The following is a 27,724-nucleotide window of genomic DNA, read 5'->3' as shown; positions in this document are numbered from 1 at the left end:
GAAAAATCTTTTTGGAATTTTCATGAAATGTACAAAACTCTACAATTTTTTGCATTTTTCTTTTATAAAAAATCCTATGAATGAAAAATCTTTTTTGATGTTTTCAAATTATGAATACTTGCTAAAGAAAACAAAAGAATTTTTTTTTTGATGTTTTAGATTTTGACAAATGAGTGCAAAAGGTAAAAATCTTTTTAAATATTTGGATTGTGAAGAACAAAAGCCATAATAAAAACTCTAAAAAAACCTACAAAACTCTTTTTGATTCACCTTTTTCTCTTTTTCCCTCTTTTTTACAAAAATAAAAACTTTTCCTTGCCTACACACTTCCTTTAATGCTAGCACATGCTTTTGCCCAAATCAATCTGTCAAATGACCATGTTACCCTCAAAGATGCAACATTTAGCACATAGGGATGCTGTAGAGGTGAGTCTCATACAAAAGACTAAATGGGTCCCGCTAGGTCTCAATATGATACTGATAAGCATGACCTAAAGACTAACCTATGCTGGAGTTCACTAACAAGGCTGTTCGGGGGAGCGTATGGTCGATAGTGGCTTCTTTGGCTGTCCATCTACTCCATACCAGCCGACGGCTCCCCCTCTAAAAATAAGTGTGACTCAACTATAGGTCGTGTACACAGCGTGTACTATAGTACTTGTTGCAGAAAAAATGACTCGGGTTATGCACATGATGTCAGATATAAAGCGGTAACACATAAGATAAAAATTGTAAACAAAGAGCACGTAGGCACCCAATAATGATAAACAAAAACACAAACAACACAAACAAAATTTTTATACACCTATAGTGCCAAACTAAGGTGGTACAACTCCAAAATAAGCTCTAATTCTAAAAAAAAATCCCCAGCAGAGTCGCCAGAGCTGTCACACCCTTTTTTTAACTTCAAAAAAAATCATTTTTTAAGTTTGAAAGGGTTTTTTTTTTTATTAAAGTGACAAAAAATGAAGATTTATTTCGAAAAAAGATTATTTACCATTAAACTCAGAGTCGCCACTTGGCATAATCCGGTGTGCCAAGTCACCTTTGCAAAATCTTTTTCACCGTTTGACTCTTTGAAACTGGTTTGCAAATAGAGATTCCAATTAAAGAATTCTGTTGACCAATGGGAAGGTGTTAGGCACCTCCCCCCCTCTAATCCCGTGGTTCAACCACGGTCGCTTGGTGGAACATATCAGCTAATTTGACTCTACGAATGTATAAACCACACAAAATCACACAAAACAATCAATCAAATAAACAAAGCAAAACAAATCCAAAATATAGTGTCCAGTCCACTTATACAGTTCAAAACAGAAAAATTGCAAAAATATAAATCCTATTCTATACTAGTGCTAGACTAAGCTCAAACCCGACGCCTCGGATATTCATCTCGAATGTCCTCCGGGTACAAAATACTTTGGAGCATTCTCGATAAATGAACACAAATACCTCGGGGCATTCCCCGGCCAAATACATCTGAATTAAATAAGCTAACTAGAAGAACGTTCAAAACACACATTTAAACATTCAATCAAAACACAAGTTCTAAATTTGCCTACCCGAACCTATATTGTGTATCCATTTCAACACATCACCACTCTATCATGTTCCAATAATATTCATGCTTATTCCAAATAAAGCGAATCGACAACGAACCAAAATTAGTCTACATTCCACTTTTATCAATTTCTTAATTCTGCCCTTATTTAATATCAATCTCACAACTAACCCAATTCTCAAGTATTCAATTTCGAGATAAAAATCAAGACAATGATAATCAACATGGCTCAAACAAGCTCACAAACACACTACACAATCACAATATTTAAACACATTTGAGATAATAATAAGAATAGTAGAGTTGAGGGATGGACCTTAATACCGATTTTGATGAATGTTATTTGACAAAATAAAGGAAACTCGCCTCCGATAACTTTGACTTAAGACTCAAAGATGAATTTATCCATCTCGGTATTGAGAAATTGAAACCCAAAACTGAACTAAACGAACGGGTCAAGACGACCCGAAACCTAAAGCCCCAAACCAGTAATGAATATCGAAGAACCCAAGATGAAAAATCGCAACAATACAAACCATTCCCATACGCGAACTAATCTTAAGATTGATTTGAAATAAGGGCGATTTCAACAAAAAAAATCTGTCAACAATTTATGTTTTCCGGTCAAACCTGCCTGGAAATCAAAGGAGGCGATGATACTTGGAGATTTAAGACGGAATCGATCAAATAATGAGCTGAAAATCAATCGAAACTGAGCTCCGATGAGCTACAAAGGGAAAAACTGGCGGAACCAGTCGAAATTTGGCGATTATGACGCCAGAATAGTAATCCAAACCCAGATTCTATTTTCTCCTTCGATTCTCACTCCATTTTACTCCTTTTTCTTGTTGTTTTCACTGTGTGCTTTGTATGTGCGTGTTTATGGAATTTCGTGAGGGTCCTCTCTGTGTGTGAAATTACGAAGAAGGCCGGTGGTGTGTGCTGCTTGAGAAGAAAGAAAAAATAGTGTGTTTTTGTTGCCCCCTTTTCACTGTATCCGTAAGTGTGTACATGATGAATTCCCCCCTTTGACGAATTGTGAAAGTGTGTATGTATATGTCATTTGTGGGGGCCTCCTTTTTTGTAATTATCTCTTTCTCTTCTCTTTGTAGAAAGGAATAAAAGTGTAAAGAAAGAATAGGTGAGGTGGTGTGGGTCACGTGGGTAGGTAGAGTAGGAGGGTATTGGGTGGTGATGTGTCATCTTTTAATTAGAGAGGTTTTTGGGATGTTAAAACAAGATAAGATTTGTTAGGGATTTTGTTAGGGATTGTTATTTTCGTATTTTTGTGAAGAGATTATCACAAGGGATAGGATACATGGTAAGGTGGTGGTAAAATGGTAAAACTTCTTTCGGGGAGAGAAAAAATTATGTGTCTACACTGTTATCCTGGTTGTTGAAATTGAAGTAATTATCTTTTTTCTTTTTGATAAAGAAGATGATTGGTTTAACTAGGAAACAGTGGATGCTTATAATTTACATACACCTCTGGATATCAACCAGGGTTGATATCAAAAAACTGGTAGACGAGTTTTGATGGACTTCCACTATTACATCTTATGCTTCTTTCAAAAGTAGTTCCTATCACGTCTGCCCAAAGAGCATGGCGAGCACACACTGGAGGAACTTCCAAGATTGTAGTACTTCCAAAAACATCTGAGTTGGATCCCATCTTAGTCACCGCATCCGCCACTATGTTTTGTTCTCTAAAGCTATGTCATACAACTGGATTCCCTAATCCCCTTAACATGTACCTGTAATCATCGACAATTCCAACATATAGAAGATTATTGTCAATAAGAATCTTGATAATTTCTATAGAATCTGTGTTGATTTCAATTGGAATGAGATTTAATTGTTCAATTATTATTAATCCCTTAAGGAGAGCCATTAATTCCATCTGGTTGTTTGTTGCATTGATGAAACTTTTGGTGTAGCCAACTATCTAGTCCCCGTTATGGTTTCTATCACTCTTCATATTCCCCCTTTCCTCGGATTACCTAGGAAAGAACCATCAATGTTTAATTTAAAGGTATCACACTTCGGAGGCTCCCATTTGATGTTGATTGGAGTGATGGGAATATTAGTATGACCTTCAGAGCTGAGGTGGGCGTATTCAATAGTTTGAGAATACGCATGATTGAAGAAAGCGATCTTTGTGGTGTGTTGGAAGACATTCTCATTTCTCAATTTCCAGATTGTCCATAGACAATAAGGAATGATTTCTGACCAAAGCACCAGCTTATTATATCTTTTGTTTTTAATTAACTCCTAGGTGTTTTTCTAGTTAACAGGCATAAAGGCACTAAGATTTAGCTTGGGCCTGTTTTTCTAGTTGGCTTTATCCAGTAGATCCATCCCTATTTTTCTTGCACTGGCACGGTAAAAGAAAATAGAGTTAGAGTATTCTGTAGGGCTACTACAGATAGGACATTTAGGGTCAAGGTCGATCCCCAACCTTTGAAGGTACTCATTAGTGGGTAGACGATTATGGATCAACTTCCAGATGAAGAACTTGAGCTTGTTGGGTGAGTAAATTTTCCACAACATGGACCATCGCTATTTCCCATAACACTCAGTCTTTTCTTTCAAATTCCTAGGTAGAAGAAGATTATAAGCAATACTACAAGAGAAAAGACAATCCCCTTTCAGTCTCCACAAAGGGGTATCTCTTTCCAATTTGTGGTTATAGAACAAAACACTTTTTATGTTGTGCTTGATATCTTAGGGAATTTGCATCGAGAGTGAGTCAAAATCCCAAGAATTATGAATCCACACCTCAGATAGCTTGATATTCTCTTCGTTCCTATTAAGAGGACCCTGGATCGTGGCTGTAAGGGAGGGGTATTTGGGGTCCACCTATCCATCCAAAAGCTTATATTTTGACCATTTTTGACACTCCAGATGGCGCTTCCTTACAGTTATGCCAAACTTTCAAGATGTTCCTCCAAGTTCTGGTGGCCAAAGTAGAACTAGGAATAGTATTGCAGTAATGCTTGGCATGCAGAACTCTGGTCCAAAGGTTATTGGGGTCTTGGTTGAACCTCCAAGCCAGGCTCATATGCATAGATGCATTTTTGAGTTTGGCTTTTTGGATACCAAGACCACCCTCCCTTTATGGCAAAGTAACCATATCCCAGGATAGCAGCTGTATCCTTCTCTTATCTTTGGTGGATCCCCAGATAATATCTCTGATTTTTTTGTCAATAAGCTCATCAATTTTGTTGGGGATGCTAATGTATTGCATAATATGGTTAGTCATGGTCCCACGAGAAGCATTTGCCAGAATGGTTCTACACCCATGTTAAGGAATCTAGTCTTCCAACCCCTCAATTTGGTGTTGAGATTGTCCAGAATGAAGGTAAAATCTTTAGCGTGAGGTTTCTGATGGAAAATAGGGAAACCTAAGTATTTCCAAAAAAACATTTTGGCCTGGATTTGCAACTTGGAGGCTAAGGTGTCTCTCTTGACAAGGGAGCAGTTGTGCGAGAAGATTACCTTTGACTTGGAGATGTTAACTTTTTGTCTAGAGTAGATGCTAAAATTGTTGAGTGTATTTATGATGGTTTGACAGTTTTTATCATCTGCCCTGGCGAATAGGGTTAGATCATCTGCAAAAAAAAAGTGGGAGATTTTTGGACCTTTAGGGCATGTAGAAATGGAGGTCCAGTTCAAAAGGTCGAATTCATGATTAATTCTTCTAGAAAGGAGTTCCATACACATTATGAAGATGTAGTGTGAAAGAGGGTCTCCCTGCCTAATGCCCCTGGTGGATTTGAAGAAGCTAGTTTTCCCCTCATTAATTTGGATAGAAATATGGGAAGAAGATATGCAGGACATGATGAGAGTGACAAGCCTGGAAGGAATGTTAAAGAAGTGTAGTGCTTGTGTGATGAAGGACCATTCTAATCTATTAAAAAATTCTCAAGGACAATCTTAAGAATCATGTTAGCCTTCTTGCCCCTCATTTTAGAGAATTGAGTGATGAATATATGTACAATGATAGCATTGTCAACAGCTCTCCCATTGGCCATGAAACTGGATTGGTTGTTGCTAATAATGTTAACAAGGTGGGGTTTTAACCTGTTGGCAATGAGCTTAGTGATAATTTAGTATTGGGTGTTACAAAGCCCAATAGATTTGAAATTCTTTAGATTCATGGCATTTCTACACTTCGAGATGAGGCAAAAGTAGGTGGTATTAACCTCTTTCTCCATGGAACACTTGATAAAGGTCTCTCTACAAAAATTAACCAAGGAGGAACCTAAGATATCCTAGTACTTCTGGTAGAAAAGGGAATGAATACCATCATATCTTGGGGCTTTAGTGGGGTTAAAGAAGAAAATAGCTCTTTTGATTTCATCAGACTCAGGGATGGCTATCAAGGCCTGGTGGCTGCCTTGATTGATGGAACCTTTTTTAGAAGGGTTTTTTGAAAGGACAGGGAAGAAAGGTGTAAGACCCCGCAAAATCTTGCGTTTAAATTCAGCTCGTTTAGCTCCTTGAAGCTCTTTAAAATATTCAATACTTAGAAAATTTTGATAAGTGTTCAACACTTAGTCTCGTTCTAAGCCTCCAAACTTTAGGGATTTATTTCATGACCTTCCCAACATTTGTTTTTCAATTTTCAAGTTGTGTTACTATGGGGCAAGTTCGTAGTACATCTCGGGTAAGTTTCAAAATTTTTTGGATAGCATAAGGGCATGTTTGGGTTGGCAAACCAGTGGCTCTCCGCGATAAGGGGGCGCCGCACTTCCTATAGCCTTTTGGCCGAATTTTAAGCATTCAGTTTCCGTGTCTTGGGGGTTAATTTGGTCATTTTCTGTAATACCCCATATTTTTGTGCTAGAATTCTAACCATCGTTCCTCTGCATCTAAGCTCTAATACAAGTGATTCTTACATGAATACAAGTTGCATGATCATTATCCTAGTCTATGGAGTAGTTTATAGGTGGAAAATGTTTATAGCAATGACGTAGAACAAGGTTGAGCTAAGACCAATTAATTCATCCAAAATTTGACATTCAATTCTACAAGGGTCAACTTCAAATGTGAATATCTCTTAATATACATGGAAATTTTCTTCCCAAGACCTATCAAATTTTAGATAATTGAATTATCTTTCCAACGATACCAATTTCGCAAAAATCCGATACCCGAGCAAAGAGTTATGCCTATTTTTGTGAGAGGCAGTAAGGATGTGCGATGGGCAATGCGCCGCCCGATCAAACGTGTGTGATTGGGAGTGCGAGGCACACTTAAATGTCTGCCATAAGGTGTGCAACGTATACCTTAAGGTCTGCCATGGGTTGTGCACCGCATACCTCACTTCCAAGTGCCAAAAACACCCCTATATAAGTCTATAACATGGGATTAAACTCCCATAACACCAAAATAAGTTTACTTTCTCTCAAAATCACCAAGAACATTCATTAGGGTTTCAACCTAAAAATTCAAATATCTCAAGACTCAACCATGAGTTTTCAATAATTCTTCGAGGTTCGGAATCCCCATTCCGAGGGCTACAAGAAGCACCTATTATTTTCACGAATAGAGTCCCAAGGTTAAGAGTTCATCCAAAGCTTCAATTTCAACATATGTGGGATTTTCAACAAGAACATCCTTTCGTTCTTGTGCCCAAAAATTTATATTATTTTATGAAGATACATGATTTTACTTGTTTAATTATGAATTTGAGATGGAAACTATTATCCTATATTCTTGTTCAAGAAATTATGATATTTTTGTGATGTCTTAAAGATAAATTCCTTGATTTTTGATGTTAATATCATGTTTCAAGTTGAATTTCCGGATTTTCATATGAGTTATACTTGTTTGCTATACAAAGTATGAATCTTGAAATGTTTTGCTCAAGTGTTGATAAATGGGATTTAAACCCTCTTTGAGATTATTATCTTTGGTGAAGTAATCTGTGTGTGTGTACTCTTCTATCTGAGATGAAAACATAATTGCTTAAAAGGCTGAGTTTGAGAAAGTCATTATTCTTAAAAGATTTAACGAATATATTCTAAAGAGAATTGACATGAGATTTGATTGTTTTGATGATTTGAAATTGAGATGAAAGTGAATTGAGAACGTATTGTAATGACGCACTTGTTTTACTTTACATGTATTATTCATCCATGATTTCGATGATTTAATTCGAGCTAAGTGAGTCATCTATATCAGCATGCATAATTTTATAAACTGTGATGATATTAAGATATTATTTTATATATGCATTACACCACCATATGCTCGATACTTTTCCATGGTACTGACCCATATATTCGTATGTGGGCTACATTTTCTCGGAATGTAGGTACAAAGTATAGTTACAACTTCAGATCCATTCAGTTCAAGGTATCCAGTCAGCAGGTGATGAGTCCTTTTGATTCAAGGGCTTGGGTTAGTTATGCAGAGCTTATAGTATTGTATTTTCTTTATTTAGTCGTGTTGAGTTGGGGTAGTCGGGAGACATGACCCGGCAACCTACAGTCAGTACTAGTAGAGGCTTCACAGACAGTCAGTAGAAGTTGATGTATTTCATTTTAGTTTTGGTTGTAAAGGCAGAATTGTAATCCTGTAAAATTCCATTTTTGTATCGATCAGATTCAGAAAAGAGTTAATTTCTGCTGATTTGTATGGATTTGTATTTTTATTCAGTTGCTTATGATTTATGCCAGTAGAATGGTTAGCTTGGAGTCACTTGTGACCCTAAGCACTGTGTGACGTCTCGGGACCCAAATTCGGGGCGTTACATTTTCCCACCCTTATATATATCAAAAACACGGGATTAGCTCCCATTTACACCAAAATATACCCATATTTCTCAAAATCCTCTCAAGAACACATTAGGGTTTTTAATTAGGGATTCAAGTTCAACTAAATTTCTCCATCAATCTCCGTATAAGGTATGCGTAGTGTTCATCCACAGATTCTTTTTATCCGTGGAGCTCAAGAACCAAGTTCTAAATAACAAATTATGATTTTTATGTGTTGTATGATTATGTTCATGTTGATGGTTGTTATTGGTGAGTCAAGATGGTATATTAATGTGGTTCTATAAAGTATGTGAGCATGTTAGTTGAAACCCATAAGTTTTGGGGTGATTTAAGATAGTTAAATTGATGATTTCACCTATGCCATAAAGTGTGCATGTAAGGTGTTTGATGAAATACCTAGAATGATAAAAATCATGTTTCTTATGACTCAATAGTACTTAAATGACAAGTCCATGCTACACCTTATGATTTAACACAATTTCCATGCTATAATTGGGTATTGATTGTTGTGTTATGAAATGTTAATGATATCAAAATCATACAAGTATTTGCGTGTTATATGCGTTCCCTTCCATGTACAAGATGTGGAGAACTATGTTTAGTATGAAATCCCCTTATTTATGCCTTATGAATTTTAAACTCTATTTTTATGATCAAGAAGTGTCATGTGGTGTCAGTTTTCTTCTATCGAGTCCTGGGGGTACTTGTACCTGAAAAATATAGTTATGTCCCTAGAGCCAATGTTATGTTTTCACGATATCATCGGTCAAGCCATGTTCTATAGAATTCAGTCAGTCATGTGACTCAGGAAATCTCAAAAATCTCATGATCTCAGTCAATTATCAGATAGCAATAGTATTCCGTCAGTCAACAGAATTCAGTAAACTCACTCCATGTACAGTCAGTTAATCATGTTCAGTCTCTTTAGATGGGAATAGAAATTAGCACCGAGTGAACCCAAGAATGGGAACACACACTGTCAAATGAGGGTGTGAGTCTTAGCAGTCATCCTTGCATTCCAAAACTATGTAGCCAGCATAGGTTGAGACATCAACACTATCAAATAAAGGTTGATGAGGTGGATAAGCACTATCAGATGAGGAGGCCCACCGTTCTCTTTGGGGGACACTGTCAGATGAGGGTTACCCACAGCTTGTATTTAATAGTGGCACGATATTGACACCCTTCCAATCAGGGCACAGATTGGGCCCAGCTCAGCTATTATAGCTCATTTGGGGCATGTCAGTTAAAATACTACTTTCCACAGCTTCAGTTATAAAATTAGGACTTTCAGATATAGTCACCCTATCTTAGTAAAAGAACTCAGATAGTTCTTCAGATTCAGGACTGTCAGATCAGTACAGAACTCAGTTAGTTCCATCAGTATTAGGACTGTCAGATATAGTCACTCAATTATTAATATATTATTTATATGAAATTCATGTTGTATATAGTCAGTTTTAGGATTGTCAAATACAGTTAACCAGACCAGTTTTTTATAATTTGAACTATCAGAAATAGTCATTCATTTATTTAGTAATATAGTATCAGTTCCTCAATTATTAGTGACTTGCATATCAATATCAGTAAACTCATGTTGTCAGTATTCAGACTCAGTAGTCAGTATCACCATGAGTTCAGTTACAGTTACTTAGGCATGTATGTATTCTCACGTTTATATCAGTCAGCATTGTTCATGCATATAAACCCTTTGTATTTAGACTACCTCACTCGTATAGTCAGTACATTCAGTCGTACTAACGTATTCATGCTATGGTGTTTTACTTTATGCCATAGGTTCAAAGGCACGAGTTCAAGAGCAGCAGTAGCATCGCACAGTTTAACAGTCAGAGTTAGCAGTGAGTTCTCTTTATTCGAGGGTGATATGATTATTTATTCACTTTAGTACTTTTGTACTTAGAAATTTCAATAGATGGAGTTAGTTGGAGACATGTTCCTTCAACTCCTTATTCAGTATAGTTAGAGGCTTTCAAACTATAGCATGTTAGATAGTTTTAACAGTTGTTAGGCATTGTTATGCCATTTTCAGGCATTGTTTTATCATAAGTTTATTTAGATTGAACCTTATGGCCTTTCAACCATTATTTCCATATTTTTATGTTATATTATGCAGTGTATAGGTACAAATATTAGTCATGGGTTAGCTTGTGGTCCTTCAGGGTCATGCGCTCCGTCTAGCGTTCCAATTTAGAAAATTAAGGTGTTAGAAACTTGGTATCAAAGCCTAAGGTTCAATAGAGTCCTAGGAAGTATGAAAGACATATTTAGAGGACTCTTGTACATGCGTGTGTTGTGCACCACACTTATATGAAGGAGGCTATAAGATGTTTTAGGAACAGTTTCCCTTCTTTCATATCTCAGATCATGCTATAGAAAGGTTCTCTAAGAAAAATCATATAGATTATCATCATGCTCCACGTTACTTTCAAGGTAACAGAAACAGTCAAGCTCAAAATCCTAAAGATAAGCCTACCTCAGGTAGTCCCTGCAGACAGCTATGGGATTTCCCACACGCTCAGCAGTATCCCATCAGTTCAGTTATGTTCCAAGTTGTCCCTATTTCATCCATGTTCATGAAAACTTCTTCTCGAACCCAAATCTAGATAGGTCATCAAATCCCTTCTCAGAATCCTATGATAGCATAGGCCTAGAGTCAGAAGCATGAACCTAGGAGTTTAGCAGTAGTAGAGTTGGGATAGTATTATCCAGATTTAACAGACTATGTATTCATGGGGATAGATGTTCCAAGGTAGATTAGTAGGATTGAACAGTACTAGCAAGAATTTAAGTTTATTGATTAGATACTAAGTATGAAGGTGTGGATTGAGTTTAAGGGATGTGATATTAGTAGTGTATGAAGAAACAGAAACAATGTGTTTAGTAAGGCAAGCATTTGTCAACAGAGTGTAAGTATGTGATGATGATTGCAGTGCAGTTTAGAGTTTAGTAGAGTGTTCACAGACTTATGTTGATGGATTTAAGATAAGGGGGAGATGATAGATCAAGTGACCAAGTCACATTCCCATATTATAGTAGTAGTGCCAATATGTATGGAAAATCAACAAGGGAAGACAGTTCCCGACCCATCCTTATCCCAGCGTAAAGCTTCGTACCTCAGTCAGCATGATGCCTACTCATGCTTCATATTTCAGTTCCATGAACCCAGCTTGTATTTGCATGCTTTTCCATTGAATCATGTACGATTCCAGTTCCCAGTAAAAGAAGTTCAGTTCTATTCCCCTCAGTAATGCAGACCATGTCCCATGAAAATAGGAACTCCAAATTCAGGTCATGCAGCTTATGACTCATGTACGCATATCATGTTTTATAGTATACTCGGCTTCTATGACTCATGCTACGTCCCTACCTACCCGTTAAATTCTGACTATGTCATGCATATCCTCAGTTTAGACCGTTTGGTAAACACATGATGTTTATATTCTATTCCTTTGGCTTCAGTCAAGTGCCAAGATCAGTTAATGTCCATTTATGCTTTAGGTCCTCCCGATTTAACCCTTCAGTAAGTTCTCTTTGTAAAAATAGTGTAGTATAGCGAAGAGCAGTTGCTTAAATAAAAGAGTGAATGATTCATGTTAAGAGAAGGTCGTTGAATGCTTACTTTACATGAGGGTTTATCTATGAAGATAGGCTTGAATATCATGTTAGTGTGCAAGTAAATGGCTAGCAAGAGGTAGTACTTAGAATTTGGGAAATTTCAGAGTGTGAATGTACATTCAGATCCTGGACTTATGTCAGCCTTCATTGTGCGACTATCATAACTCAATTGCCATCCTAGTTACAATTTCAGTAATCAGTGTTCAGTCTCAAAATCAAGCATTTCAGTATCATCCTAACCCTCAGCTATCAGCATTCAGTTATCAAGACCCAATATTTGTTCCAGTATGGATCCCAGTTACAGTCTTAGTTATAATGTCAACTTCAGTTCAATAATCAGATCAGAAAATTTAGTTCAGTTTTAGAATTTCTTGACCATAGCATGCAGTTTTTAGTTATACATTACTAGTATTTTAGTAGCTCAGTATTTGGAATGTTTTCAAATCATGTCATATGCTTGGTCTTGCATTCTCAAATAATACAGTTTTTCATGAATCCATGCTTGAGCTACCTCATATTACTCAGATAGTCATTACCTCCTATGCATAATATTCTACAACCTCAGTCCCGCTATTCGGACTAAGTACAGTTCAGTCTCTACTATAGTCTTAGATATAGTGTTAGCGTCAGGTCAGAAATCAGATCAGTACCATAGTTTAATTTCAGGTTTGCTTGACCATGGCGTGTAGTTATTAGTCATGCATGTCATCAGTGTTCTAGTACCTCAACTTATAGAATATATTCAAATCATATTATCCACCTGGACTTGCATTCACAGATAATGCAGTATTTCACGAATTCATGCTTAGCTATCACACATTACTCAATTAGTTCCTTTCTCATGTTCATAAAAACCTCTATATTTTCATCCCAGTTATTCAGGCTAAGTACCGTTCAATCTTATATGGCTAGTACATAACCATCAACTAGTCAACAGACCATATGAGTCAGCTAGTAGGGAATTAGTTTAAAATAGCCAGTACTTCATGTCTAGCGATCAGTCAGACAAGTTCGTACAGTCTGGTTGGAACCAATCATGTAGATGTAATCTCAGCTCAGTTCATGTATCATGTCTTAGTTTCAGATCTCATGTAATCAATCGTGATTCAATTCCAAGGTGCTTTGCACATCGCCTCAGCTTCCCTCAGTAGCTCAACCAAGTCAGTATTCTTTTAGGGACCTAGTGTCCCAAGGGGGAGATACGCTATAATTCCCCTAAAATTTTATAGCATAATCATCCTATTCTCTCTTCGTGTAATGAATCCAATTTAGGAGTAGGGGGTACTCATAAGTTGACCCTTAATCTCCAACCTTGGTTGTACGCCATGTATTCAAGACTCAGTTTAGTTTATGGAATTCAGTTCATGCATCACGTTTCAGTCTCAGTTATGTTCTCATATTTTCGTTCATGCATACTTCTAGTATAATCATGGGTTCAAAAGTACTTTTCAATTTCCATAACAATTTTCTTGAACCTACTCAGTTCTATGTTCAAACTATCATTATGAATATGATATCAGTTCCCATTACAACTTGGTGTCAATCACTATTGCACATTCAGTCACGCATTCATGTGTTAGCTCGGTCATGTAACTATGCATCAAATATGCATTCTTAATGTAAGAAAAACTCTGTTATCATATTCAATTCCATTATCAACTTGATCTTCAGTTCTATGCTCAATTTTCAAGACAAACTTGGTATATTTACCATTGCATGTTTATTCCCATATTTATGAGCTATTTCAGTCATATATTTGCGCATCAGATATGCGTGATCAGCTTATAAGTATTCACCCTCATGCACTCATGAATCAGTTACGCATGCATTAGATATGCATGTTCAGTATGGTGTATTTAGCTATTCAGTCATGATCTCATGTTAATAGTTGTGTATGTTCTATATGTACTCCAGTTGATCTTTTCTCCCATCTCAGCCAATTTCCATTTGATACAGGAATTCCTAACTCGAGACCTTTCACATGAACCCAAGCACGTGAGTTGCAATGACTCTAAGCCTTGTTCACATTCTTGGCCATGTGTGAGGCCCTTATGAGCCCATTTAAGGGCCTATATTTATTAAAATGTGAAGAGGCCCACCAAGACACCCTAAACCCACCCACTTAAATGCCAAGGGTATTTTGGTCTTTATCCCTCCTTTCTAAGTGACTATATAAGCCATGTAATAGGGCTAGTCTTGCTTTAGTTCATTCCTATTATTCAAGAAATGAAAGATTTGTAAATTGTTTACTTCTCTTTCTTATTTGGAGAGGCCAAAACCAAATTCTCACTAGTAGAGTGATACTAGTGTTGTATCTTGGATAGAAACTAGGTTCTTGGGGTTCTTTGATTTTCTCTTGGTCCAAGTAAGAACTTGGTATTAATATTTATTAGTCTTAGGGTCCTTTCTCTTGTGAGGGTTCTTAGATTAATGAATATTGTTGTCAAGTTTCTATCTCTTTCTTTGTAAATCTTGTTAACATTGTGTTGTTGAATATAAAAGTCTAGTGAAGCCGTGTGGGGCTGTTTCGATTCACTAGCAATATTGTCTTTGTTGTTCTTGTTGTTAAACTTACTTTTCTAGTTCAAACAAGTGTTGTAAGCCTAGTGAAGCCGTGTGTGGCCATTTTTGATTCACTATCACTTTGTTGTTCATCTTGTTGTTCTTGTATTGGTTGGAATCACTTGATACACACTTAGCATTGTATAATTTGGTATCAAAGCTCAAGGCTAGGTTTTGTTCTTACAAAACCAATCTTGGAAAGCTCTTACCAAAAAGAGTGTTCTTGAATATTTTGGTCAAAAATTGATTGTAGATCTACAAAAGTTTTACTTGTTTAGTTTATCTCTTGTGTTGGTTTCTTTCTCATCAACACAAAAGGTGTCTAAATCTAAAGTTGAGCTTAATGAAAAAGAGAATTGTGTTGTGAAAAAATAAAACTTGAAAGTGACCATTATGGTGTATTGTTGTTATGCTCTTAAAGGTGTTGATGTTGTGTTCATTTTAAACTTCTCCTCATCTTATGTCTTAACTTCTATGAAGAGAAATAGATCCATAAAAGTTGTAAGACAAAATTGAAAATTGTTTCTGAGAAGACTTGCCAACATCACCTTTTCAAGACTTGACAACTACTTTTCCTTAAAACAAGGAACCTTGTCTTGTGGGACTAGTGAGGTCAAACATCACCTTTTGAGTTTGAAAAAAAAGGGTTGAAAAAGGTTACAAGATTTTATGTTTTCCATCCCAATAACAAGTTATCCATTACAAAAGACCTAAGGGGACTAAGACTTCAAGATGATGAACTATTTATGTGGACCCGTGGCCAATGACATGTTGCCACATCACCTATTAGTGGGAGGTTTGAACAAGTGGAGAGTCAAAGGAACTCTGTCCTTCTACTCCTCGACATGTTTCATCAAGTAAACATGATAGAAATTCCTCCACCACCGTTACTCTCGAAACTTGCCCACAAGAGAGGAAGAGATGAAAGAAGGTCGTGTGGATCCAAGAAGATACCGAGGGTGTGGAGAAAGGGGAAACCGACACCTAGAGAGAGATGTAGGAATCAATACCATCAAATTGAGCCTACCTATCTTTAAGGGTGAAAGTGACCCCGAGGTGTATCTTGCTTGGGAGTCGGCGTATGATAAAGTATTCCAAGTGAATGATATCTCGGAGGAGAAGAAGAGTTGTTATGCCATAGCTCATTTTGAAGGCTATCCTAACACTTGGTGGGAATATGTCAAGCGGTTCGGCAATGAGTTGGTAGAGGGACAACCACCACCATGGTTTCGGATGAGGTATCTAATGAGGCAACGGTATCTTCCCAAAATTTATCATCATGAGTTGCTTGCTAGGTTGTATAATTTACGACAAGGGAATTAAAGTGTTATGGCATACTATGATGAGTTTCAATAACTCATGTTGAAGCTTAATAATCGGGGAGAACAAATTGGCCATGAAATCATTCGGTTCAATTGTGGGTTGAACAAAAAGATCTCCACTCATTTGACGTTTCACAAGTTTGATACCATTGAAGGGATTTTCCAAGCGGCTCTTAAGATTGAAAGGGAGCTTAAAGAGAGGTCATCGTTCAAGGCAAAGGGACCATCAACCACGGGTTGGCTGAGGGGTAAAGATATGGTTCAACCATCTTTGGGTTGGCCCAAAAACAAGGACCAACCCGCAACCACAAGGCTGCCCGAGCCTAAAATAGTCAACAAATTTCTTCCCCAGCAAGAAGCTCACAAGTATTCTAATCCTAAAGGGTTTCAATGTTTCAAGTGCCAAGGTTGAGGACATAAAGCCAATGAATGTCCAAACCGGCGCAATATGATCCTAAGAAAAGGGTGATTGTATTACCTTGGTGAGGAAGTGGGTCTTGAAAAAAAAGAGAATGAGGCCGAGCCTCAAGATGGAGAGGAACCCAAAAAAAATCCACATGATGATGATGATGATTGTGAGGATTCTTATCCGCAAGAAGGGGAGTGCGTGATTCCAAACTTTGTAGTGAGGCGTGCCATGATTAGTAAGACAATAGATAATCCTATCCAATAGGAGAATCTATTCCATACTAAATGTCTTGTGAAGGTAAGTGTGTGCACTATGGTGATAGATAGTGGAAGTTGTGCGAATATGGTTAGTGTTGGAATGGTGAACTTCTTGAAATTTCTGACTATACCTTACACTAGTCCTTATAAGTTGCAATGGTTGAATGAATGTTATGAGTTAAAGGTCACCAAGAAATGTGTGATACGTTTTAAGGTATCCAACTACCATGATGTGGTGCTTTGTGACATGATACCAATGCAAGCTTGTCACTTATTATTAGGAAGGCCTTGGCAATACGATAGGTTGACCAAACATGATGGAAGGTCTAATTGGTATACACTAGAGAAGGATGGTCTCAAGGTCTCTTTTTATCCATTATTGACTTCTCAAGTGAATAATTACATCAAAAGATGCAAGAATTAAGGAAAAGGGGAAAGAAGGCCGAGAGTAAGGGGAAAAAAGGGGAACCTGAGAGTGAGGGAGTAGGGGAAACCAAGGGGGTCCTGATTTCTAAGGGGCAAGGAAGTGTGGTGATTATGGAGAGGAGGAAAGAATTATTTGTGGATCATGACGAGGAAACTCTGATGCTCGGCTCATTGTTTTAATACTAACACCACTAACATTTCCATTTCTCCTTCTATTTCTCATGTTTTGCAGGATTACGAGGATGTCTTTCCAAATGAATTACCGCAAGGATTTTCCCCACTTCAGGGAATTGAGCACCAAATTGATTTTATGTCAGGTTCATAATTGCCCAACAAATTGGCTTATAGGAGCAACCTGATGGATACCAAGGAATTACAATGCCAAGTTGAGGAACTCCTCAACAAAGGGTATATCAAGGAGAGTATGATTCCTTGTGCGGTCCCGGTGCCACTAGTTCCCAAGAAAGATGGGACTTGGTGTATGTGCATCGATTGCCAAGCCATCAACAAGATAACAATAAAATATAGTCACCCTATTCCTAGGTTAGATGATATGCTTGATGAATTAAGTGGTTCATATTTATTTTCTAAAATTAATTTGAGGAGTAGCTCTCACCAAATTCATATGCAATCGGGTAATGAATGGAAAACCTCTTTCAAGACCAAATTTGGTCTCTATGAATGGATGGTTATGCCTTTCGTCCTAAAAAATGCTCCAAGTACTTTCATGAGGCTAATGAATCATGCGATGAAGCCATTTATCGAAAAGTTTGTTGTTGTTTACTTTGATGATGTGTTGGTGTATAGTAAGAACTTAGATGAGCATGTAAAGCATTTACAATGTGTGTTTGATGTCCTCCAAAAGGAGAAGTTATATGCTAATCAAGAAAAGTGTTCTTTTGGTGTCCATGAGGTTGTATTTCTTGGGTTTGTGGTGAGCTCAAGAGGGGTCGAAGTGGATGAATCTAACATTGACTCTATTAAAAATTAGCCAACCCCCAAAACCGTAGGTGAAGTGAGAAACTTCCACGGGTAGTTTTTATAGACGTTTTGTCAAAGGATTTAGCACTATTGCCTCCCCTTTGACCAAAGTGATTAAAAAGGATCGGCCTTTCAAGTGGGGAGATGAACAAGATAAGGCCTTCGAGGACTTCTTATCTCGGCCCCTTTACAACAATTGCCAAATTTTGACAAGACTTTTGAGGTCGAATGTGATGCTAGCAAAGTAGGCATAGGCGCGGTTTTAATGCAAGAATTGAAGCCTATTGCCTACTTCAGCAAAAATCTCAAAGGAGCAACTCTAAACTACTCTATGTATGATTTAGAGTTGTATGCCTTGATTAGAGCGTTGGCTACTTGGCAACGTTATTTTTGGCTTAAAGAATTCGTGATCCGAACGGATCATGAATCCTTGAAGAATCTACAGGCACAAGACAAGCTTAACCAGTGGCATGCCAAATGGATTAAATTTCTTGAAACTTTCCCTTATGTTATTCAATCCAAGAAGGGTAAATACAATGTGGTTGCCGATTCTTTGTCTCAAAAATATGTGCTTGTGTCTACTTTGTCATCTAAGTTGATGGGGTTTGAAAGCCTCAAGTCTTTATATCCCGAGGAACCTCACTTCACTCCTATCTATAGGGAAAGTGAAGAGTTGGATAGGGATAGGTGGGTTACGGATAGGGGTTCCCATCCTTATACCAAATTTGATGGATACTTGTTTAAAGGTAGACGATTGTGTGTTCCCTCAAGTTCGTGAAGAGAATTATTTATGAGGAAAGCACACAATGGCGGCCTAATGGGACATTTTGGGGTTGAGAAGACCCTCGGAATTTTGGAAGAACAATTTTATTGGCCTAGAATGCACAAGGATATGGGCCAGATTTGCGGCCAATGTGTTGAGTGTAAAGGAGCCAAGTCACGGCTCCAACCCCACGAGTTGTACACCCCATTGTCCACCCCTTTGAGTCCTTATCTTGACATAGAATAGACTTCATGTTGGGATTTTCGAGGACTAGAAGGGGGTGGTATAGTATTTTTGTTGTTGTGGATCAGTTTTCCAAGATAGCTCACTTTATTCCTTATTCTAAATGTGACGATGCGCCTAGTGTATCTTCTTTGTTTGTTGATAATGTTGTAAAACTTCATGGTGTTTCGAGGACCATAGTGAGTGATAGGGATTCTAAATTCCTAAACCACTTTTGGAAGTCCATGTGGGGTCGACTCGATACTAAGTTGTTGTTTTCGACTTCATGCCACCCACAAGCCGATGGCCAAATGAAAGTAGAAAATAGGACCTTAGGGTCTATGCTATGGTCCATGGTTAAAGGAAAAATGACTTCTTGGGAGGAACACTTACCGTTGATTGAGTTTTCTTATAATCGTGTTATACAATCGAGCACGGGGATGACACCCTTTGAGTGTGTATATGGCATTAACCCCATCACCCCTTTGGATTTAACCCCTTTTCCAAATGATCTTGTGATAAGCTTAGATGGAAGCAAAAGGGCGGAGGCCATGAAGAATCTACATGAGAAGGTGAGGTTACGGTTGGAGAACAAAAACTAAAAAGTTGCGAGGTGAGCCAACAAAGAAAGAAGAAATCTCATTCTTGAACCGGGAGATTGGGTGTGGGTGCACCTAAGGAAGTATAGATTCCCGTCTCAAAGGAATACTAAGTTGATTCCACGGGGTGATGTCCCATTCCAAGTATTAGAAAGAATCATCGATAATGCCTACAAGATTGATCTACCCCCGGAATATCAAGTGCACAAGACTTTCAACGTGTGTGATCTCTGTCGGGTGGAATCGGTGGAGAACGAAAATGATCCAAATTTGAGGACAAATTCCTTTCAAGATGGAGTGGATGATACAAGAATTCCTAACTCGAGACCTTTCACATAAAGCCAAGCACGTGAGTTGCAATGACTCCAAGCCTTGTTCACATTCTTGGCCATGTGTGAGGCCCTTGTGAGCCCATCTAAGGGCCTATATTTAATAAAATGTGAAGAAGCCCACCAAGACACCCCAAACCCACCCACTTAAATGCCTAGGGTATTTTGGTCTTTATCCCTCATTTCTAAGTGACTATATAAGCCATGTAATAGGACTAGTCTTGCTTTAGTTCATTCCTATTATTCAAGAAATAAAAGACTTGTAAACATTTTACTTTTCTTTCTCAATTGGAGAGGCCAAAACCAAATTCTCACTAGTAGAGTGATACTAGTGTTGTATCTTGGCTAGAAACTAAGTTCTTGGGGTTTGTTGAGTTCCTCTTGGTCCAAGTAAGAACTTGGTATTAATATTTATTAGTCTTAGGATCCTTTCTTTTGTTAGGGTTCTTAGATTAATGAATATTGTTGTCAAGTTTCTATCTCTTTCTTTGTAAATCTTGTTAACATTGTGTTGTTGAATATAAAAGTCTAGTGAAGCCGTGTGGGGCTGTTTCGATTCACTAGCAATATTGTCTTTGTTGTTCTTGTTGTTAAACTCACTGTTCTAGTTCAAACAAGTGTTGCAAGCCTAGTGAAGCCGTGTGTGGCCATTTTCGATTCACTAGCACTCTATTGTTCATCTTGTTGTTCTTCTATTGGTTGGAATCTCTTGATACACACTTAGCATCGTATCACCATTCGAGGACAAATGTTCTCAAGGGGGAGATATTGTAAGACCCCACAAAATCTTGCGTTTAAATTTAGCCCGTTTAGCTCCTTGAAGCTCTTTAAAAGATCCAACACTTAGAAAATTTTGATAAGTGTTCAACACTTAGTCTCATTCTAAGCCTCCGAACTCATTCTAAGCCTCCGAACTTTGGATATTTATTTGACGACCTTCCCGACATTTGTTTTTTGATTTTCAAGTTACGTTACGATAGGGCAAGGTCGTAGTATATCCCGGGTAAGTTTCAGAATTTTTCGGATAGCATAAGGGAATGTTTGGGTTGGAAAACCAGTGGCTCTCCGCGATATGGGGGCACCGCCTAGCCTAGAGCACCGCCCTAAGCAAGGCGCCGCCCTGGCTAGAGCGGGGTTAAGAGCAAGGCGCAACCCTGCCTATAGCCTTTTGGCCCAATTTTCAGCATTCAACTTCGGTTTCTTGGGGGTTAATTTGTCATTTTCCCACCCATATATATATATATCAAAAACACGGGATTAGCTCCTATTTACACAAAAATACACCCATATTTCTCAAAATCCTCTCAAGAACACATTAGGATTTTCAATTAGGGATTCAAGTTCAAGCAAATTTCTCCGTCAATCATCAAGAATCTTCCGTCTAAGGTATGCGTAGTGTTCATCCACGGATTCCTTTCATCCGTGGATCTCAAGAACCAAGTTCTAACTAACGAATTATGATTTTTATGTGTTGTATGATTATGTTCATGTTGATGGTTGTTATTGGTGAGTCAAGATGGTATCTTAATGTGTTTCTATGAAGTATGTGAGCATGTTAGTTGAAACCCATAAGTTTTGGGTGATTTAACATAGTTAAATTGATGACTTCACCTATGCCATAAAGTGTGCATGTAAGGTGTTTGATGAAATTTCTAGAATGATAAAAATCATGTTTCTTATGACTCAATAGTACTTAAATGACACGTCTATGCTACCCTTTATGATTTAACACAATTTCCATGCTATTATTGGGTATTGATTGTTGTTATGAAATATTAATGATATCGAAATCATGTAAGTATTTACATGTTATATGTGTTCCCTTCCATGTACAAGATGTGGAGAACTATGTTTATTATGAAATCCCCTTATTTATCCCTTATGAATTGTGAACTCTATTTCTATGATCAAGAAGTGTCATATGGTGTCAGTTTCCTTCTATCGAGTCCTGGGGGTACTTGTACCTAAAAAATATAGTTGTGTGCCTAGAGCCAATTCATGTTTTCATGATATCCTCAGTCAAGCCATGTTCCATAGAATTCAGTCAGTCATGTGACTCAGGAAATCTCAGAAATCTCATGATCTCAGTCAATTATTAGATAGAAATAGTATTCTATCAGTCAACAGAATTCAGTAAACTCATTCCAAGTACAGTCAATTAATCATGTTCAGTCTCTTTAGATGAGAGTAGAAATTAGCACCGAGTGAACCCAAGGATGGGAACACACACTGTCAGATGAGGGTGTGAGTCTTAGCACTCATCCTTGCATTCCAGAACTATGTAGCCAGCATAGGTTAAGACATCAACACTGTCAGACGAGGGTTGATGAGGTGGATAAGCGCTGTCAGATGAGGGGCCCACCATTTTATTTTTGCGACACTATCAGATGAGGGTTACCCACAGCTTGTCTTTACCAGTGGTGTGGTATTAACACCCTTCCAATAAGGGCATAGATTGGACCCCAGCTCAGCTATTATAGTGCATTTGGGGCATGTCGGTTAAATGACTACTTTTCACAGTTTCAGTTACAGAATCAGGACTTTCAAATATAGTCACCCTATCTCAGTAAAAAAACTCAAATAGTTCTTCAGATTTAGGACTATCATATATAGTTAACTCAGATCAGTACGGAACTCAGCTAGTTCCATCAGTATCAGGATTGTTAGATATAGTCACTTAGTTATCAGTATATCAGTTATATAAAATTTACATTGTGTATAGTTAGATTCAGGACTGTCAAATACAGTCAATCAGACCAGTTCTTCATAATTTGAACTGTCAGAAATAGTCATTCATTTATTTAGTAATACAGTATCAGTTCCTCACTTATTAGTGACTTATATATCAATATCAGTAAACTCATGTTGTCAGTATTCAGACTCAGTAGTCAGTATCACCACGAGTTCAGTTACAGTTACTTATACATGTATGTATTCTTACATTTATATCAGTCAGCATTGTTTATGCATATAAATCTTTTGCATTTAGCCTACCTCACTCGTATACTCAGTACATTCAGTCGCACTGACTCATTCGCACTATGGTGTTTTACTTTACATCATAGGTTCATAGGTATGAGTTCAAGAGCAGCAATAGCATCGCAGAGTTCAGAAGTCAGAGTTAGCAGTGAGTCCTTTTCATCCGAGGGTGATATAATTATTTATTTATTTTAGTACTTTAGTACTTAGATATTTCAGTAGATGGAGTTAGTTGGAGACATGTTCCTTCAACTCCTTATTCAGTACAGTTAAAGGCTTTCAGACTATAGCATGTCAGACAGTTTTATCAGTTTTTGGAAATTGTTATGCTATTTTCAAGCATTGTTTTATCAGAAGTTTATTTAGATTGAACCTTATGGCCTTTCAGCCGTTATTGCCATATTTTTATGTTATATTATGTAGTGTATAGGTATAGATATCAGTTATGGGTTAATTTGTGGTCCTTCGGGGTCATGGGCACCGTGTAGCATTCCGATTTAGAAAATTGGGGCATTACAAAAGGTGGTGATCAGTGGAGAAAAAATTTAGGTAGAAATAGGAGATGAAATCTCTAGTCTCTTTAGGGGAGTAAATCTAATTGCTAGTGTCATCTTCAAGAGAAGTAATTTTGTTGCTCCTCCTTCTATTCAAGGTGGTAGTGTGGAAGAAACAAGTATTACTATCTCCCTCCGCGAGCCAATCGATTCTTGATTTCATCTTCCAGAACTCTTGCTCTTTCTCAAGAATGTGGTTGTAATCTTTAGCAAGTTAGAGTTCGAGGGTTTAGAGGAAAAATCTATGGGGATAGGCTCTAGAATTATGGATCCCTCCTAACCTAGAAAGGATTTGATTCTTCTTATGAAAAATACTCTCAAAATTTTCCTTGTTCCATCGAGATATCTCAGATTAAAAATGTACAGTGGAACGAGTTAGCCTGTTATTAGAATCAAAATAATTTCTAACCATTTAGGGGAAGGAGGGGTGGGAGAACCAGATTGTATCCATTATAAAAGGTTTTTCCTTAATGGGTTTATGTTTTTTGAGACAGAAAGAAGAGGGGAATTGTTTGAGTGGGTTCTTAGAAGATGAGTCACACTTGCCTCAGGGAACAAAGAGATCCAAGAATCATTAACTAGACACCTGTAAAGCCTTTCTAGGATGAGGGAGTTCTTTTTTTTTGAATCTTTTATTGGTCCAAGTAAATCTAGTACCCCTAAACCCAGGTCTATAAGCCCACTTTGGTTAATACAATCCCAGAATTAGTTTGCCCTGTTATAATTGATACTATTCCCCCCAAATTTGTCAGAGGAGGATAGTATCTCATTGAAGTCACCCCCCACCAGCCAGAAATTATTAATATTATCTCTAATAGAGTTATAAAAGTTTATAAACTGGTTCCAAAGAGTTTTTCTATATTCAAAGTTTTTACTAGCATAGATTGCACTAAAGTACCAGAGGAGGAGAGATTACTGACCTAAACTGTAACACGAATACCCTAAGGAGAGATATTAATGTCATTAATGTTGATGTTGTCCTTATTCCACATTACAACAAGACCACCAGATCTTCTGACAGCAGGATACTGAATCTTCTTGGAAAAACCTAGATCTTCTGTGAGGCTGTCATGGTCACTCATTCTAGTCTCCAAAAGGGCTAAGATAACAGGTTTGTGCATATCAATCATTTTCTTAAAGTGCCTTTTGAATTTGGCACTATTGGCCCTCCTAGTGTTCCAAATAATGTAATTCATTATTGGTATTAGTGGTGTCTCCCAACCCTGAGCTTCTCCCAGGATTTCCTTGCCCTTCCCCAGTAGAAAATTTGCCCTCATCCTCTTTTTTGACAGTTGAAATATTTTTGTCTTATAGAAACTGCCTATAACTGGGCTTGGTGGAACTATATCTAGGTCCAGTAGGGTAGTTTATTTGGGGATAAAGATTATGGCTATCTCTCTTGAAATATCTTTGAAGGTGAGGTGGACTGGCCTTCCTAGGGTTATTTCTTTTATTTTTGGAACTTTTAGTGAGGCTAGTACCCTCTCGAGTTCTAGATTCCCTTATCTTAGAACGTTCACTGTTTTTTCTCGCTCTAACATCTCCAGAGGTGTTATTTGGAACTGAGGTTGTAGTTGTGGTGGTAGGAAGTCCCCACTGACTAGAACAAAAGGAGGCCCATTCTCTAATAAGTCCTTCTTCTTTGGGGGAAAAAAGGGAAGGGACAGACTCTTAGCTTACATTTCTGTATTAAGAGCCTCCAGAGTGAGAGGTTCTAGGGGGGTTTGGTTGGTCAGTTTCATAAGGATAGTCATCCATATGTTCTGACCCTACTTTTGAATCCCGTAACTCAACCATTCTATTATCACTTGAGCTAGGTAATGGGGGTTTTGAATAATTACTGTTATATTTCTCCCCTCCCAGCTCTAGTGTAGCAGTACTATTAGCTCTACTAGACCCATCTCCAACCATGATATTGGTTGGTGGTCTAGTGCTAGTGGTGAGGTGTAAAAGGTTAACTGGTTCGGATTATGAGCATTGGGGGGTAATCCTGAGTCTCCATTTCCTTTAATTGTAGAGTTGGAGAGAGTATCAGTCTCTCTTGTGAGGGTAAAATGAAAAGAAGTGTTAGAATAAGCCTTCATCATGGGAATATCAGGCTCATCTCTTCCAATATTATCATCTCCCTCAGTCATCTTAAGGTCAGTGATGTGACCAATAGAGATTGCATTTTTTGTTGGATTTGGCGTCGAGAGTTGACTCAGAGTTGGAACGTTGGGCTCCAAAATTCGAGGCTTAGGGAGATATTTCCCTTTTTTAGTGATGTCCTCTTTAAGAAGATGGTCTTCCTCGTCTTTTGACTTGGAAAGGATAGTCTTCATTCCCTCCTTAATCTATTAACAAATGGGCTTTGAAGTGTGAATTGTCAGGGCCTTATTGTCTTTGTTTTTGTGCATGCCTATTATCCGAGTCCTTCCCTTTAATGGACTTAAAATAGGACGGCCCACTAGGTGGAGACTCAACAGATGTAGGCACGCTATTTAAAGTGCCCGAATGGAAAGAGGACTGGCCCAATTCTACATCGGGTGTGTACAAATGGGCTTTACCCTTAGTGAGCCCTTTCATCTCCGACGTTGTTGCAGTTGCGCCGATAGGTTGTTTCTAAGTGGAAGAAGACTTACCTATAGCGTTCTTGCCATAATTAGGGACTGTTGAGTTCCTTTTCCTCCCTTTACCTTTCTTGAAGACAACTGTGTGCATTCTTGCTCCGTTGTTATCGCTGGTGACGCGTCCTAAGATATGGCCCCCATCTGAGTTGATGTTGGTGACGGTGGTTTTCTTTTGCAACTAGATTTTGTATGCCTTAGGTGACCGCATAGTTTGCAAAGGAAGTCGTCGCCTTCGTAGTGGATAGTTTGACGGTGCCCTTCAATAGTTATCACTTTCTTTAGCGTTGTTTCCATTGGAATTTGAATGCAAATACGCGCATATCGACCCCTCAAGGTTGAGGAAGTGCATGCGTCAATCTTCACAAGGTTCCCCAGCTTGTTCCCCACTCGTTCTAGGATCCCCACATCATAGAATTCAGTGGGCAGTTGTGGCAAACGAACCAAGATCGCCATAGTTTGGATCTGATTTTCAGTCGGTACGAATTTTGGTTCCCAGGTTCGCACTGATAGGTATGCCTCTGCTATGAACCATGGACCCTATTGCAATGCTCTCCTCTGGCATTCCTCGTTGTTAAGTTTAACTGTGAAAAACTCCATGCCAAGATAGATGAGAGCAAAGGCCTCCTGGATCTTCCATAGCTCTATGAGCTTAGTCTTTAGGTAGTGGTGATTAAATTTCTTCCCTACTGCCTTTATAATAACTGAGAACCTCCACGGTGCGTAATTTATCTTCTTCGGAGAGGGAAATGTGATCTTCCCTTCTGCTTGTTGAAACTTCAGTTGGGAATAAAGGGGGGGGATTGTGTGGGGCTAATAATGTTGCCTCGTACTTTGTCACTATAGGATGGGGTGGGTCGTTGGTCGATAGCCATTTGGCATTCTCCCTTATCAGGTGGTTCCAGTGGAGTGGATCTCTTTTGCAGAGTATTATCCATACACAAAGGAGGAAAGTAGAGAGATGGTGGAGACCTTCTCTCACAAAAAATTATAACTATTTCTCCAAATTTGACTTATTCCTTTTTTGAAGTCATTATCAATATTTAAGAGCTACGTAATTTTTTGTGATAGTAATAATTTTAATTAAAATGAAAGATAGATTTTTGAATCGTATAATTCTAAATATATTATAATATTTATATGATTATAAAATCTTATCATTGAGAAAAAGAATCAATAATAAGTTCAATTATTTTTATTTTTTTTAAAAAAAATAGTTTTAAAACAGACTAACGTCTACTTTGCAAAATCAAAACAAACTAGCCTTTCATGCTTGAATTATGCACAAATTTACGTGATTCAAAGGGCAGTACATGCACTAAACCTCTGGTAATGCACGCAGGTCTGAACTAAACCACAAGTGTTTATTCTACACAATCTTATCCTATATTTCTACAACAGGCTGTTTCTACTAATAAAATCTATAGAACTTCTCTAGCTGCAACATAATGACAACGAGTGTGGCAGCCTTTAATTTTGATTTTTGTACAAAATTTACATGATCCGATTAATAAATCTATAAATGTTCTCATAGTTATATCTGCAGTGAGCGAGATGCTCATGCTGATATTTACATAGATATAATAAAGACTGATTCAAAATTTGAAATTTATGATACATGCGATAATTCATACTGAAATATATATATATTTATGGACTTCACGATTCCTTCATAAATCATGACTACATAAACTAAAAGTGCGGATGGCTGCCTTGGATATTACTTAGCATTA

At 37.8% G+C, this 27,724-nt stretch overlaps 1 long non-coding RNA gene across 1 annotated transcript; it reads right to left on the bottom strand.

Annotated features, from left to right (window-relative positions):
• Positions 1-1,259: 1,259 nt before the first annotated feature.
• On the bottom strand, positions 1,260-27,006 carry LOC124898695. Its single transcript, XR_007055404.1, has 2 exons — positions 26,007-27,006; positions 1,260-3,315 (listed from the first exon to the last, which is right to left on the bottom strand). It is a non-coding gene; the product is annotated as an uncharacterized LOC124898695 (long non-coding RNA).
• Between the last annotated feature and the right edge of the window lie 718 nt (positions 27,007-27,724).

The sequence above is a fragment of the Capsicum annuum genome, chromosome 5 (genome assembly GCF_002878395.1).
Source record: "Capsicum annuum cultivar UCD-10X-F1 chromosome 5, UCD10Xv1.1, whole genome shotgun sequence".
Classification (NCBI taxonomy): Eukaryota; Viridiplantae; Streptophyta; class Magnoliopsida; order Solanales; family Solanaceae; genus Capsicum; species Capsicum annuum.
The sequence above is the reverse complement of the archived record's forward strand: the minus strand, read 5'-3'. Positions and strand labels throughout refer to the sequence as shown.